The sequence below is a fragment of the Pinus tabuliformis genome, chromosome 8, assembly GCF_031772625.1.
Source record: "Pinus tabuliformis cultivar Carrire ecotype Pingquan chromosome 8, CPIR1, whole genome shotgun sequence".
Lineage (NCBI taxonomy): Eukaryota > Viridiplantae > Streptophyta > Pinopsida > Pinales > Pinaceae > Pinus > Pinus tabuliformis.
The window spans coordinates 1,218,314,540-1,218,329,824 of NC_142294.1; positions in this window are offsets into that span (position 1 = coordinate 1,218,314,540).

Sequence of the window (15,285 nt, forward strand, 5' to 3'; positions counted from 1 at the left end):
TGCTGCCTTTTCTTCTCATGCAAAGAAAAGAAATAATTCCGGGACTAAATCAAAAGGAAAGGCTGGACCTAAGGCTAGAAGAAAATGACGATGTTACATTTGCGATAAAGCAAGTCACTATGTATGAGATCATGAGCATCATGATGAATGAGATCATGGACATAAAGGGCAACATGAGATCATGGACATATAGGATAGCATAATGATGATGCACACTAGTTTGAGCAGAATTATGATGGATAAAATCATGGACATGGGCAGCATGATGATAATCATGATTAGAGAAACATGGTACAGTATGTAGTGGTGCAACTCGAAATCCCTCTGATGGCAATCAAAGGAATGACAAATTCAACAGCAAAGGTAAGAGGAGAGTTAGGAATCAAGGAAGAGGACAAGCATTCAAGAAGGCTAGAAATTCCAAGATGTATTAAATGCACCTGACCTCAAAAAGAACCTAGTGTCCATCTCGGCAATGGAAGACAAAGGCTACAAGGTAACCTTCAGCGATGGCAAGGTATGTATATGGAAAAATAATGTTAAAGATGCCTTTACTCTTGGGTTTAGTGTTGATTCATTATATCAAATTTATGGAAGTCCGCTAGGTGTCATGTCTTGTGACACAACTATTTAGTCCGAACTTTGGCATCGGAGGTTTGCCCACCTTCATTACAAAGCTCTACCCGATGTAAGACAGATGGTGACAGGGATGCCCAAATTCTGAGTAGAGAAAGAAGGTGTATGTCCAGGATGTGCCGAAGGAAAGCTCAAAAGGGGACCATTCCCCTCAAGCCAAAGCAAGACCTCCAATATATTACAATTGGTTCACTCGGGCATACCTGAGGTTGGCATTAAGAGGGAGACTACTACACCACATACTCCTGAGCAGAATGGTGTGGTGAGAAGGAAGAATCGCACGATGATGGAAGCTGTCTGAGCCATGCTACATGATCAAAGACTTCCGAAGTTTCTATGGGCTGAAACTACAATCACCGTTGTATATGTACAAAATCAATGCCCTCATCAAGCATTGGGTTCCTAAACTCCTGAAGAAATGTTCACCATCGGTCAAAGGGAAGTCGTGATTAGTCATGATGTCACCTTTGACAAAGATATGGCCCTCAGCAAGGTGGACAATCTGCTGACTTTGAGTAGCTCTCAAGAAGCCGACACCAGGGAACCGAAAGAAAAGGATGATGAATCAATGCCTGATGTAGAAGAACCCATGGATCCGATTGATCCTCATCCACATGAGCCTTCCTCTTCTAGGAAGAGGCCTTCATGGCTTAGGGGGATACTTGATGATGCTGAAGGACATGCTGCACCCTGAGGAACCTTCCATCAAAGTAAGAAACTTAACAGGTATCAGGGATACCTGACCATCATGAGCTCGATCATATAAAATGAACCTTCATCATTCTCAGATGTCATCAAGCATTAACTATGGAAGGATGCTATGACCATAGAATATGGGTCTATTATGGAGAATGATGTCTGGGAAGTAGTTCCCAGACCCTGGACAAGAAAATTGTTACTTCAAAATGGATTTACAAGATAAAGCATGCAGCAAATGGAAGTATGGAAAAGTATAAGGCTCATTTTGTTGCTCGTGGTTTATCCCAGAAGGGAGGTATAGACTATGATATTTGCACCTGTTGCCAGATATACGACCATCCGCTTGATCATAGCCCTTGTGGCTTCACAAGGATGGAACCTACATCAGATGGATGTCAAGATCGCGTTCTTACATGGTTCTATCAAAGAAGAGGTCTATGTGGAGCAACCTGAAGGATTTGAGATTTATGATTGAAAAACTCATGTATGCAGGTTGAAGAAGGCTCTCTATGGGTTGAAGCAAGCACCCTGAGCATGGTATGAGAGGATCGATAGCTACTTGATGAAGCTGGGATTCACTAGGAGTGAAGTTGATCCTAACCTTTACTTTAAGGTTGAAGATGAAAAGCCTCTCATATCGGTGTTGTACGTGGATGACCTCTTTCTAACAGGTGCAAACCCTCTCATTCACAAATGTAAGAGGGAGATGGCTTCTGAATTTGAAATGAAGGACCAAGGACTTGAAGTATGGCAGAAGCCAAGGGAAATTTTCCTATCTCAAGGAAAATATGTGGTAAAGATATTGGAAAGATTTGGTATGATGGACTGCAAGCCTGTGACTACCTCGAGGATCTTAACTTTTAGAAGTTATATGGTAGTGATGTCGGACCAGACTTGGGAAATGCCTCTGAGTTTCAAAAACTCATTCGCGTTGATGTTCTTAGTGAACCTCCATCCGAACATATGTTTTCCAGTCAGCATTGTGAGCTCATATTTGGTTGAGCCTCATTGGATTGATGCCAGGAATCTTCTGAGATGTCTTCAGGACACAATCTCTCATGGATTAAGATACACTGCCGGAGATGTGAGACTACTTGGATATACTGATGTTGATTGGGTAGGCAGTGTGGTGGACCGTAAGAGCACTTCCGGGTACTGTTTCACCTTGGGATCTGCTTCGATATCCTGGATGAGCAGGAAACAAAATTTGGTGGCTTTGAGCACCACCAAAGCAGAGTATATTGCTGCTAGCATGGCTTCTTGTGAGGCAGTTTGGTTGCGAAAGCTCTTCAGTGAGTTGTTTGGATTCACATTGGATACCACTGTGATCCTTTGTGACAACCAAGGTGGGATTCGATTATTGAGGAATCTCGTATTCGTCAATTGCTCTAGCAGATAGACATCATCTGGGATATGGTAAGTTGATGAGCAAGGAAGCTCCATCACATTAAGATGATGTACAGGTTGATACACCTTGTCAAAGCCCCGAGGAAAGATCTAATCTGTGATTTTCCAAAACGACTTGGAGTCGGCAAGAAACCTTTGTACAAGGGTCCTGCATGTTGCATACATTGAGCTCTGGGAGCTCTAAGGGCTTGCGGTTCCTACTGGAGCATCATATGACCACAGGGTGACTCACCCTCCCCTGGTGGTGCACACTGGAACAAGATGATTCGCTCTCTTGTGGGACAAGATGATTCGCTCTCTTGTGGAATAGGATGATTCGCTCTCCTGTGTAGCAGGATGATTAGTTCTCCTGTGAGGCCTGGATTGATGTGTTCTCCATGGTAGCCTAGATTGATGTGTTCTCCAAGGCGATTGTAGCAGGATTGATGTGTTCTCCTGTGAGGCCTGGATTGATGTGTTCTCCATGTCAATTGTAGCAGGATTGATGTGTTCTCCTGTGAGGACAGGATTGATTAGTTCTCCTGTCGAGGCATCCTACCCATGCAGTCTGGGACTCATGGGAAGTACCTCTCATCTGATCAATAAGCAGGGAAATGAAGTTAGGGACCATAGTAGTACCGATGGACGCATCGTTGTAACTACCGTACTCCCTACACTAGGATGACCTCCATTGATCTGGGATCAATGATACTGGTCTGGGACCAGTGGTAGGAGTTGTACCATACTATGACGCTGACTTCGGGTCGGTTGAGATTGGTCTGGGATCAGTGGTACATACTCTGAGACTGACTTTGAGTGAGTGGAGGATGATATTGGTCTGGGACCATTGGAGTTGTACTCACTATGATGCTGACTTTGGGTTGGTTGAGACTGGTCTGGGACTAGTGGTACATACTCTGAGACTGACTTTGAGTCAGTATGATACATCCTCGATCATTTCTTCTTCTTCATAATTCGGACAAAAGCATAGTAGAACAGAACAATGCAAGAGCAGAGCAAAACAGAACAAAACAGTATAGATCAGTGCAGGGCAGAACAAGACAAAGAAGAACAGGCAAAATAGAGCAAAGCAGGGCAAGGGTCAGGCTGTACAAGGCAGTGCATTTGATGGATGAATAGTAACGACCGATAGACAGATTGCAGATGAAGTTCTCCATGGTTGAGAGGGAGTGTTAAAATTGGCAACCAGGGAAAAACTTCATGTGGGTCATCTTATTCATGGCTAATAATATTTTTATTAGATTCCTCTCGTCGAGAGGTGTAGGATTGATATAAATATCATCCAATTCCGATAAGTATTCATGGAGATATGAATTTATTTTGATTATGGAATTATTATCAAGCTGACCTACAACTCATGTAGGCTCAGAAGCCCAACAGTCGCATCTATTCACCCACCAACGTTGTGTATAAATATAAGAGGACTTTTCCTCATTTGGACTCACTCATCTCATCACATCTCTCTCTCTCTACTGCGCAGATATGAGTCTCTTCTCTACTTCGCTGAAATGGGTCTCTCTCTCTCACACATGTGAAGCTGGAAGCTGTTGAATTTGAAGCTGCAACTGCAGAAGTAAAGATTGACTTGCGTGGCCTAGAATATCTCCTCATCTGAACTACATTGTAGGTTCATCTAAACCTCCTCTGAAAGCTGAAACTTTTGGTGGTGGAATGAAGTCAATCCGATGAACGGTTTGCAAGATATCGACTGCCCTAGTTTGAAGCCGGAAACTGCCGAAACTGAAGCTGCAACTGCAGAAGTAAAGATTGACTTGCGTGGCCTAGAAGATCTCCTCATCTAAACTGCGTTGTAGGTTCATCTGAACCTCCTCTGAAAGCCGAAACTTTTGGTGGTGGAATGAAGTCAATCCGATGAACGGTTTGCAAGATATCGACTGCCCTAGTTTGAAGCCGGAAACTGCTGAAACTGAAGCTGCAACTGCAGAAGTAAATATTGACTTGCGTGGCCTAGAAGATCTCCTCATTGGAACTGTGCTGTAGGTTCATCTGAACCTTCTCTAGAAGCCGAAACTTTTGGTGGTGGAATGAAGTCAATCCGACGGTCGGTTTGTGAGATATCGTCTGCCCTAGTTTGATAATGAAGCCGCTAATGCTGATGCTACTGATTTAGGGTTTGCTACTGCTGATATGAATCAGATTTATTGTATTATTTCTCTCTGTTGAATTATTGAAGATAAAAGAAGATTTTATCAAAGGGTTTCCCCACACATTGTGGGGTTTGTCCCTGGCTAGCCGCCACATCTTGTGTCTCTTGTCTTGGCTTGTTTTCTGTCGATCATTTAATGTTCTATCTGCACTTTACTTTATGTACATGTGATTGCTAATCGGTGGAATATAATAAGAAAAAGACGTAAACTGTTATAAGCATAGAACATACCATAACTTAATGAAGCATCAAGGACATCAAAGGACCCATCCCACAAAGGGGGACTTATAGACCTGTTGTCGCTTCAAATCGCACTAGTATCACAAGTTCTATAGGGGAGATAGAAAGCCTCCTAGAGACAACCTCTAGGTTGATTTTATAGCAGTGCCTACGACATATTAAAAACATGAGTTCATGAAAGGTTATATGTGAGGGGTTTGCAACACTCCAATTGTCACGTAATGAAAGATAATAAAGGGGCTTGGTTCATTCCTCCAAAGGTATGAGCTATGTATTTCAGGTACTTCCTCACACACACAGTTCCCAGAAGTATCACACAGAACAACAAAGGAGATTACTTCAAAGGGGATTACAACTTAATAGGCTTTTTTGAGTAAATGAGAAAGGATTAGGAGAAAGCATAACTCACTGTATAGGGCCCAAAACATCCAGAATTCTATAGTGAACACATAGAGCCGCAAGCAATGGGAAATTCTACACTTGTTTGAGTTACAAACAGAGATAATGGACTGAAGAGAGGATGGGTGCTATGACTCATATAGATAAGTTTAAAGATATAATTTCATCCTATCATTCAGGCATATGCATTGATAAATCAACACACATGGATATGCAAGGAAGCATGAAATCATTTCTAGCAGCTATTATAACATGAATGCTGAGAAGAATATGAACATAATGGAATTAAATAGGAGGATAACATACTATAATAATTAGAAGGGGGAATCACCACCACCACCATTTCTTTGCTTAATCTGTTGGCATTATGATACAGGTGTGTTCCTTGATGGCAACTTACTAAGATGACAAATCACAGTTCAAGCTCACAGAATGAAGAAAAAGAGATATATGCAGGTTCCCTTTGATAAAGACGCATATACACGTGGGTTAGCAAACCAAAAGGTGTGTATACGCATACACGCACTTTCATGCAAGGGAAGGCGCGTACATTGGGTTTTGGTCCATGGTATTTAGTCCTTGGTATTTGGACCTATGGTTTTGTACCATGGTATCTCGTTCGAAGTGTTGAACCCAGGTATTGGGTCCATGGTATTGATTCTCTATGGTTTTGGACCATGGTATTGAGTAAGGCCTAAGACTATAAAAGGAGGAGAAGATCATTAGGCAAGGACACTCAGAAAGTCTTGAATATCTGATGAAGTATGAGATCTAGTATGCAGATTATGGGTTCATGATGCTTTGCTTGATTTGAGGGTAGGAGGAATCTCAACGGTTGATGGAGAACAAGATCTAAGGATAGATTGGGATCCAATGGCTTGGAATGAATCATCTCTATATGGTTTGATCATGCTTATTCTAGATCTGTATACTGATGCATGTAATGTTCTGTAAATGTTATGATCTGGGTATGACTGATGTCTGAAACAGCTGCAAAGTTATGAGTAAATATTTGCAGATCTGTACGCAGGTTTGCTTTGGTAAAAGCGCGTATATACGATGGTTTGGTTCATCATAGTAGCATATACATTATGATATATGATATTTGAAGTTGCAGTTGGATCTAGTTATTGTTGCAGAGTTCTGTGTTCTGCTCTGTGTTCTGGTGATTGTGTTTTGTTGACAGGGTTTTAGTGCTTCAGTGTTGGGTGATTCAGAAAAGAATAATGCAAGTGTAGTTGATGGTTGTACAATATTGGTGATTGATTTTGTGCTTCAATGTTGTTGATGGGTCCAGTATGAAAATTGGATGAAACGTGGCCTTCAGATTATGATGTTTTGTTCCATGAGTATCCAGTTTGAAAATTTATGAAACGTGGTACCTGGAGAAAGAAAGAGAAGGTTGTAGCCTTCTGTAGGTCAGCACCTACGTACTAGTACATCAGCTAGTACAAGAGCTAAGGGGGTTGTAGCTCCCTTCCAGGAGAAGCTAGAGAACGAGAGAAGGTTGTAGCCTTCTGTAGGTCAGCACCTATGTACTGGTACATCAACTAGTACAAGAGCTAAGGGGGTTGTAGCTCCTTTCTAGGAGAAGCTAGAGAACGAGAGAAGGTTGTAGCCTTCTACAGGTAGAAGCCTGCGTACTGGTATAAGACTGCTCCAGTACAGAAATATTGTAAAAAGAAGTTTCTTATTAAAAAAAGATAGAGACAAACTGCAGCATGTGGTTTTCACCCACATTTGGTTTCCACCTTACATCATGGTGTTCATGTGTGCCTCTTGTGTGTGATGATCTGTTCTATTTTACTGTACTTTTTTACTGTTCATATGGTTAGTGAAGTTTAGATGCACTAACTAAAGATCAACATTTACTAGATTAACTGAATCATAAGTTTACTGGATATACGCTAGTTGCATTAGACACAGTTGCATGTACACGCGGGTTCCCTTAACTGAATTAGCGCATATAAATCTGAGTATGGAAATGAAAAATTTATTGATTTGCTAATATTGATTCACCCCGCCCCCCTCTCAGTATTATTTCCAACAATTGGTATCAGAGCAGATCCTTTTGGTAGAAGTTTGATCGCTTGAAGGAGATCCGTAGAACAATGGGAAAGAAGCTAAAGAAGAAAGCGCCTAAGAAGAAGAAGACATCTCAGAAGAACTATGACAGTGGAAGAATCGATTGGGGAATATGTGGAAGCAACACTTCAGATTTAGAACCACCTCAGAATGAAGATGAACAAGCAAAAGAGCTATTAGGTATGAGTTTGTTATTCTCTGGTGATACATTTCTCCATCCATTTGAAGATGATGAAAGTGATAGTGAAACAACTGAACTTGCTCTTATGGGTGAGGATGAAAGATATCAAATAGAGGCAGAATTTAAAAGGCTTACGGACAAAATTAGAGATCAACAAGATCTATTGCACAAAAGGGAATGTGTCTCCAAAGAAGAAGTTACCAAACTAAAAACTCAACTAGAGGAAGGAAACAAGGTAAGGAAGTTATTCAAGGAAAAGGAAGATCAATGTCAAAAGTTACAGGATGAAGTAACATCTTTACGAAATGAAGTAAATGAAAGGAGAAAAACAATCAAGAAACTCAGAGAAAGATCCAGTTACTATGAAAGTCTTGAAACTAAGATCCTCTCACTAAAAGAAGATCTTGAAGAATCAAATAAGCAGAATAAAGAACTACTCCAAGCTCTTGAAAAATAAGAAAATGAAGTTCTTAAATTAAGACATCTATTGGAAGAAGGAAGAAAAGCAGAAGGAATCATGAAGAAGCAGTATCTTGAAAAGGAAGAGTAACATCAAGTTGAGGTAAATATTCTAAATGGTAAATTAGAAGAAAAGGATAAGCTCTTACGATTTCAAGATAGTACTAAGATCTTGGATGATATTCTTAGTAGTCAAAGGTCTCCTGCTATCAAAACTGGTATTGGATTTCATGAATCTGTTGAAGGTGAATCTAGTCCAAAAAATAAGACAAGGAACTCTAATGCACAATCTGAAATGCTCAACAAGGAGATGAGAGGCCAATCCCATCAACAACCAAGGAAAGAAATTCTTCAAAGAAAATATTTTACTCCTCCGATGAATAATGTTGAATGTTATGTATGTCATAATCTTGGACATGTTGCAGCCAGATGCAGAAGTAGAATGGTTCAAGACCATCACACAGAAAGATCATCACATTCCAGGTACTTTAAGGGATATTGTTTTTCTTGCAATATGTTTGGTCACAAAGCTGTTGATTGCTACAGAAGGAATATGAAACATGTAAGATGTTATACATGTAACAAGCTTGGACATATAGCAAAGGAATGCAGGAACAAGGTACGAGAACCATACCAAAAGGAGAAAACATCATCACACTTGAAGATACGGAAGAAGAAGGAAGTACAGTCAGAAAGATGTGGCACAGCACAATGTACAAACATAACAAACTCAGAGGAAGCTGAAAGTGTAAAACTTCAGTGTTCTCAACCTCATATGCAAGTTTCATAAAGAGAAGTCGCGTATATATGCGAGTTAGACTCTACACAATCACGTATATTTCAGTTTGAGAAAAGAAGTGGGACAGGCTCAGGAGAAGGGTCTAATATGATTCAGTCCATTATTTGCTCTAGTTGATAATGGTTACAATCTACTGATGATGTGTAGCAATGTCTTGATACTTGTAAGATTTTTAGAAGTGTTTTGATCCTAACTTGATGATGATGATGCCTTGATACTTCTTGCTGATATATGCATGATCAGATCGGACAGTAAACAAGATGGCACAGGTTCAGGGGTAGCATATGCTTTTAATAATGCATTGTTGGCATTATCGTTAGTAGTCCTTGGTGATGATGGTTATATGGCTAAATGATACATATTGCTATGATATGGTTATGAGTTGTCCATGAAAAAATCTCATACGATTCTTGGGGTTACATAGTTAGTGTTCAGATCAAATCTGTGGTTGATTCTCTGATGATGCATATATGGTGCTTACATGGTGATCTTTATAAGGATAAGGAGAAGTACAAAGCTTGAATACACTTCTTCATTACTTGATGATGAGTCACTCACATGCTACTGTCAACATATAATATAGTTATGATGTAGGATTCCTATAGTTCTTGGCACTCACATGAATGAGGATTGTTGTTGTTGATGATATCGAGAAGTCTTGACAAAAGATCTTGAGCTCAAGATACATAGTACTAGATACAGTATGCTGGATACATGGATGATTACTCAAAATTGCATTGTTGGAGACATGATGATGATGAATTCTTACCTATATGATGATAGGTTGATACTTACATATGTTGATTGATGCAGATGTTCCCAAGTGATGATACATGGATGATATAAAAGATCATGCAGATCTTGATGATGATGTGTTGGCTATGATATTTTTCACATATGATATAATGTGAATGATTTAGTATGATATATGCAGAATTTATTCATGGAAGATCATGACAATGCTCAAGATCAAGAGGATGAATTGATGCAGACATACCTTGTCACAGGTTGATGTTATCTACACTAATGGAAAAATACAGGTTGTTGGTCTGAATGATGATTGATAAATTCTGCCGATGTTAGTTGTTCATGACTATCATAGTCTTGTCTGAGCTATTTAGTCTCTATGTCATGTATTTGCTTTATTATCAAGATCATGTAACGGCCTATCTTGGTTTCCCCACTATGCCTGGGATGGATGATGTAATGTTTTATCATGTGTAAAATTTGGGTGTATCCGCACTTGGTTGGGTGGATGAGTCAATCCCCACTTGGTTGGGAGATGGATGTATGTATGAGTCTTTGGTGATAGGAAGGTCATTTATGATGTATAGAGTCATGTTCTTCTCATAGAACATCTTTTTGCAGACCTTGCTTATAGTCAGGGGGAGCATGAATAGCACACTTCAGCATAGCAGAGATTTCAGCATGTACTCAGGGGGAGTATGGACAACGGAATGTATATCAAGGAAGAGAATATCTTGGTCCACCCTTTGCCCTTGATGTCAAAGGGGGAGAGTGACTTGGTATGATTGTTGCCATCAAGTCCAAAGGGGGAGATTGTTGGCATTATGATGCATGTGTTGTACTTGATGGCAACCCACTTGTAGCAGAACATCTCACTTATATATAACTAGATGAATCTACAGAAGAGAGATCAGAGGTGACAAAATACATGGGATGCAGGGCAACTCAAAGGAATCAGTCAGATGTAATGAACAATGACAACTCATTAAGATGACAGTCTCAGTATGGCAAGTTAACTTTGCCATTAAGTCCAAAGGGGGAGATTGTTAGCATTATGATACAGGTGTTGTCCTTGATGGAAACTTACTAAGATGACAAATCACAGTTCAGGCTCATAGAATGAAGAAAAAGAGATATACGTAGGCTCCCTTTGATAAAGACACGTATACACGCGGGTTAGCCAACCAAAAGGTGTTGATACGGATACACGCACTTTCATGCAAGGGAAGGAGCGTACATTGGGTTTTGGTCCATGGTATTTAGTCCTTGGTATTTGGACCTATGGTTTTGGACCATGTTATCTCGTCCGAAGTGTTGAACCCAGGTATTGGGTCTATGGTATTGATTCTCTATGGTTTTGGACCATGGTATTTAGTAAAGCCTAAGACTATAAAAGGAGGAGAAGATCATTAGGCAAGGACACTCAGAAAGTCTTGAATATCTGATGAAGTATGAGATCTAGTATGCAGATTATGGGTTCATGATGCTTTGCTTGATCTGAGTTAAGGAGGAATCTCAGCGGTTGATGGAGTACAAGATCTAAGGATAGATCAGGATTTAATGGCTTGGAATGAATCATCTCTATATGGTTTGATCATGCTTATTTTAGATCTATATACTGATGCATGTAATGTTCTGTAAATGTTATGATCTGGGTATGACTGATGTCTGAAACAGCTGCAAAGCTATGAGTAAATATGTGTAGATCTGTACGCAAGTTTGCTTTGGTAAAAGCGCATATATACGCTGGTTTGGTTCATCATAGTAGCGTATACATTATGAGATATGATATTTGAAGTTGCAGTTAGATCTGGTTATTGTTGTAGAGTTCTATGTTCTACTCTGTGTTCTGGTGACTGTGCTTTGTTGATGGGGTTTCAGTGATTTAGTGTTGGCTGATTCAAAAATGAATGATGCAAGTGTAGTTTATGGTTGTATTGCAATGGTGATTGATTTTGTGCTTCAATGTTGTTGATGGGTCCAATATGAAAATTGGATGAAACGTGGCCTTCAGATTATGATGTTGTGTTCCATGAGTATCCAGTCTGAAAATTTATGAAACGTGGTACCTGGAGGAAGAAAGAGAAGGTTGTAGCCTTCTGTAGGTCAGCACCTACGTACTAGTACATCAAGTAGTACAAGAGCTAAGGGGGTTGTAGCTACCTTCTAGGAGGAGCTGGAGAACGAGAGAAGGTTGTAGCCTTCTGTAGGTCAGACATAATCTGAAAGATCTGTCTGTGTAAAGTAATATAGTCTGAAATACAAGTCATTCTCTTACATATTTATGATCCAAATTGATATCACAAAGTTCAGACCCATTGGGTGAGAAATTCCAAAACCTTTGTATAATGTTTCTTTCCCCTATTTATAAGAACAAGGGAAGAGCTTGGGTTATAGTTAAAACAAATATCTTGGCCTGAGCTCTAGTTATCTACTAGACTAGCTGTCTCGGCCAGTGTAAGGCTTTGTTGCCCAAAGATTAAAATCGGGATCTGCTCCCTTTATTGGAAATAAGAAACTACATAAAATAATAAGAAACAAGAGGAAAATGGAGGAAGAGGTCCTTTGTGGTTCCTGTGAAGGCTTTTGATCAAGCCACATCTCTGTCACAATGCTCTTTTCGGCTGCTAAGGCGGTTCACTATCCATTCTCCTTTAAATTCCTTCGACGTTGACTCTGGATGCATGCTACAAGAGGGCCTTATCTTGAATGTGCCCATACCTGACTTGAATCCTCCATACTTCCATTCAACACCCAAATTCCGACCCATACGTCCTTTAAAGTTCTGTGCAATCCTTTTCGATGCTTTGATGCCCTTGGGGATGTGTTTTATGATGTAGCAAGTAGTCTCTTAGGTGCAGGCCTTTAACATAGAAATAAGATGAAATAGGCGAGCTCTGATTTCCCTTTAAGCCCTCATGCTTTCATCCCCTTTATACGACTTCCTTCATATGACTAGGGGATTGAACCAAGTGCTTAACCCTTTAGGTGCTAAGGCTTTCCACTACTATCTTGGGGGGCCTTTTCTTTGTAACACAAAAAGCCTTTGATACTTCTTTTACGTGTTGGTTGATATTCCAGATGCGAAATCTTTATAAAATATAACCCATGACATATAGCATTCGGGAGGATCCCCCACATATCACAATCGTCAGCCAGGAAGGAGTATCAATAGAGGAATAATATTTTACTTCATGCAATCATTGATCGTCAATCTACGGGGTGATGTCATCACTGCCATGTGTCACCCTATGAGTGGTGACACATGTCACGTCGAAATGGCCCTATAGGATCCTTGAAAATGCAGAATTTGAATGCCACGTGTCCTACGTACTAGCACGTCACTTCCGTATTACCACGTCATTGATGACATCAGTTTTTATGTCATAAATACGGGCCAATGGGATTGTGCCATGTGGCCCCTTGGAGGAGAGAGAAAATGGCCCACCCAGCTTTGGTTTTGCATGCATTTCCTTTGTTAAATGATTTAGGCCTTTCCCTGACGATTTAACATTGTATTGCAAATTGGCGATATCACAAGGTTCTTAAAGTTAGAACCTCACTGCCACGTCGATTGCCGATATACGGGATTTACTGCAGGATCGTGGTACTGCGGGATCTGCGAGATGTGGGATTGTTATATCGCGGGACTGTGGGACTGGGATATCGCAGGAATGCGGGATTGCGATACCACAGGATTGTGGGACTGCGATATTGTAGGAATGCGAGATGCGATATGGCCGATATATGGGATTGTGGGAATGCGGGATTTTCTATGCTCGGGGCCCTCCAATATGCTCCTCCCTTTCATTTCAAGGCAACAAAACCCCCGTCTTCAAACTGCTCTAACTTCTGACCTAGAATTCCATTTTTGGATTTCTATATATTGTTGAAAAGCTTATCACGAGAAATATTCAGTGGAGAGGGTACAATTTGATTTTGAGAGCTTCAGTGGCTTAGGAAATGGATACAAAATTTACTGCTTTTTTGCACTCTAGGCAACTGATAACCTTATGAAGCAGTGAGTGACAACATTGGATCCAACTAGGGACTGTGCCTTGCTGGCAAAGTGCTGAGAACGAGAAGACTAGTATTCTTCACCAATGGGGATGGAGTCATAAATATATGAAATTACGTAAAATCTCCATGAAACTTTGATTGCAGGGAGTCACTTCCTCCTCAAACTGAAATGCAAAAAAAAATAAAAATTGTAACAACTAGAAATTAAATGCTTAGCTAGTGAGCTTATTTATATACATTCCTACTTATGCACATGACTCAATTCACCCAAGTGAGTTCAAACCTCAAATGGAGCCAGGACAGCATTTGAGTACTAAACCTTATGCCTTCATGTTGCTGAAAAATAAAAATTAAAACAACCAGGCACCATGAAAAATATGCAAATGAAAAGCTTGATGCATGCTTTAGACATAACCTTTGATGTTGGCTTAAGAATATGGCCATGTACTCAGCCACATGGTCATGGAATGGACAAGGAAATTTTTCAGGCGCCTCTTTTCCATGAGCAGTCTGCTGACCAATATCCTCTTGGTCAGGGAAACCACAATTACTTACCAGTTCCTCAACCTTAGGTATTTCAAGAAAAGCTTGTTGCTGATATTTTACTCCCCATTCTTCAAAGGGCCAGCCCTCTTGGAAATATTCAATGGAATCTTCAGCTCCTGAACTATAAGATTCATAAACTAGAGGCTCTGCTTAGAATTCCTGGCAGTAATATTTCTGTGACAGACAATAACAAACTCAGCGTGGTCTTCCAGCTTTGGGTTCTCCTTGAAAAACATGTTGTTGGGAGCTTTCTCCCCACTTGCTGGTAAACAGATACTTCTGGACCTCTACAACCATCTCATCCTCCTCTGAATAGTATGCATCATAAATGGGAGGAGGTTTTTGATCTGGTTTTCCATGTGAAGGGTGTGCATTGTGAACTAGAGCTTGTTTATTAACCTTCTGGCCAACCTCCTTTTCTTGTGCAACTTCCCATGACTGAGGTTGTGGTGGCTCTACCTCACTTGACTCTCCATCAGAGTCATGGACATCATAAGAAGGAGAAACACCAAACTCGACTAAGTAAGCTCCCTTAGAGTTTATTTGCAACTCGATGATGTTTACTTCTTCTCTTTCTCGCTCATTAGGAAATGCTTCTTGATGTGAGTAGATATCTTCTTGGAATGGAGTCTCACACACATCTTCAACAGGGTCATTAACCTCGGGAATGTCTTCATCATCAAAATGTGCACAACAATATTCCAATAGAGCATTCGGTGGATTAAATCTTTTGAAATGTTGATAGAATTCTATATGAAAACATTTCAAGGAGGATATACTACCACGACGTATCGTTTTAAACTAAACTCTATCATCCTCATCTAAACAGCACTTGAAAAACTTCATTTGTACATCAAGAGAAATTTCATGTTGTTCCATGCATTCATGAAATTCTTTGAG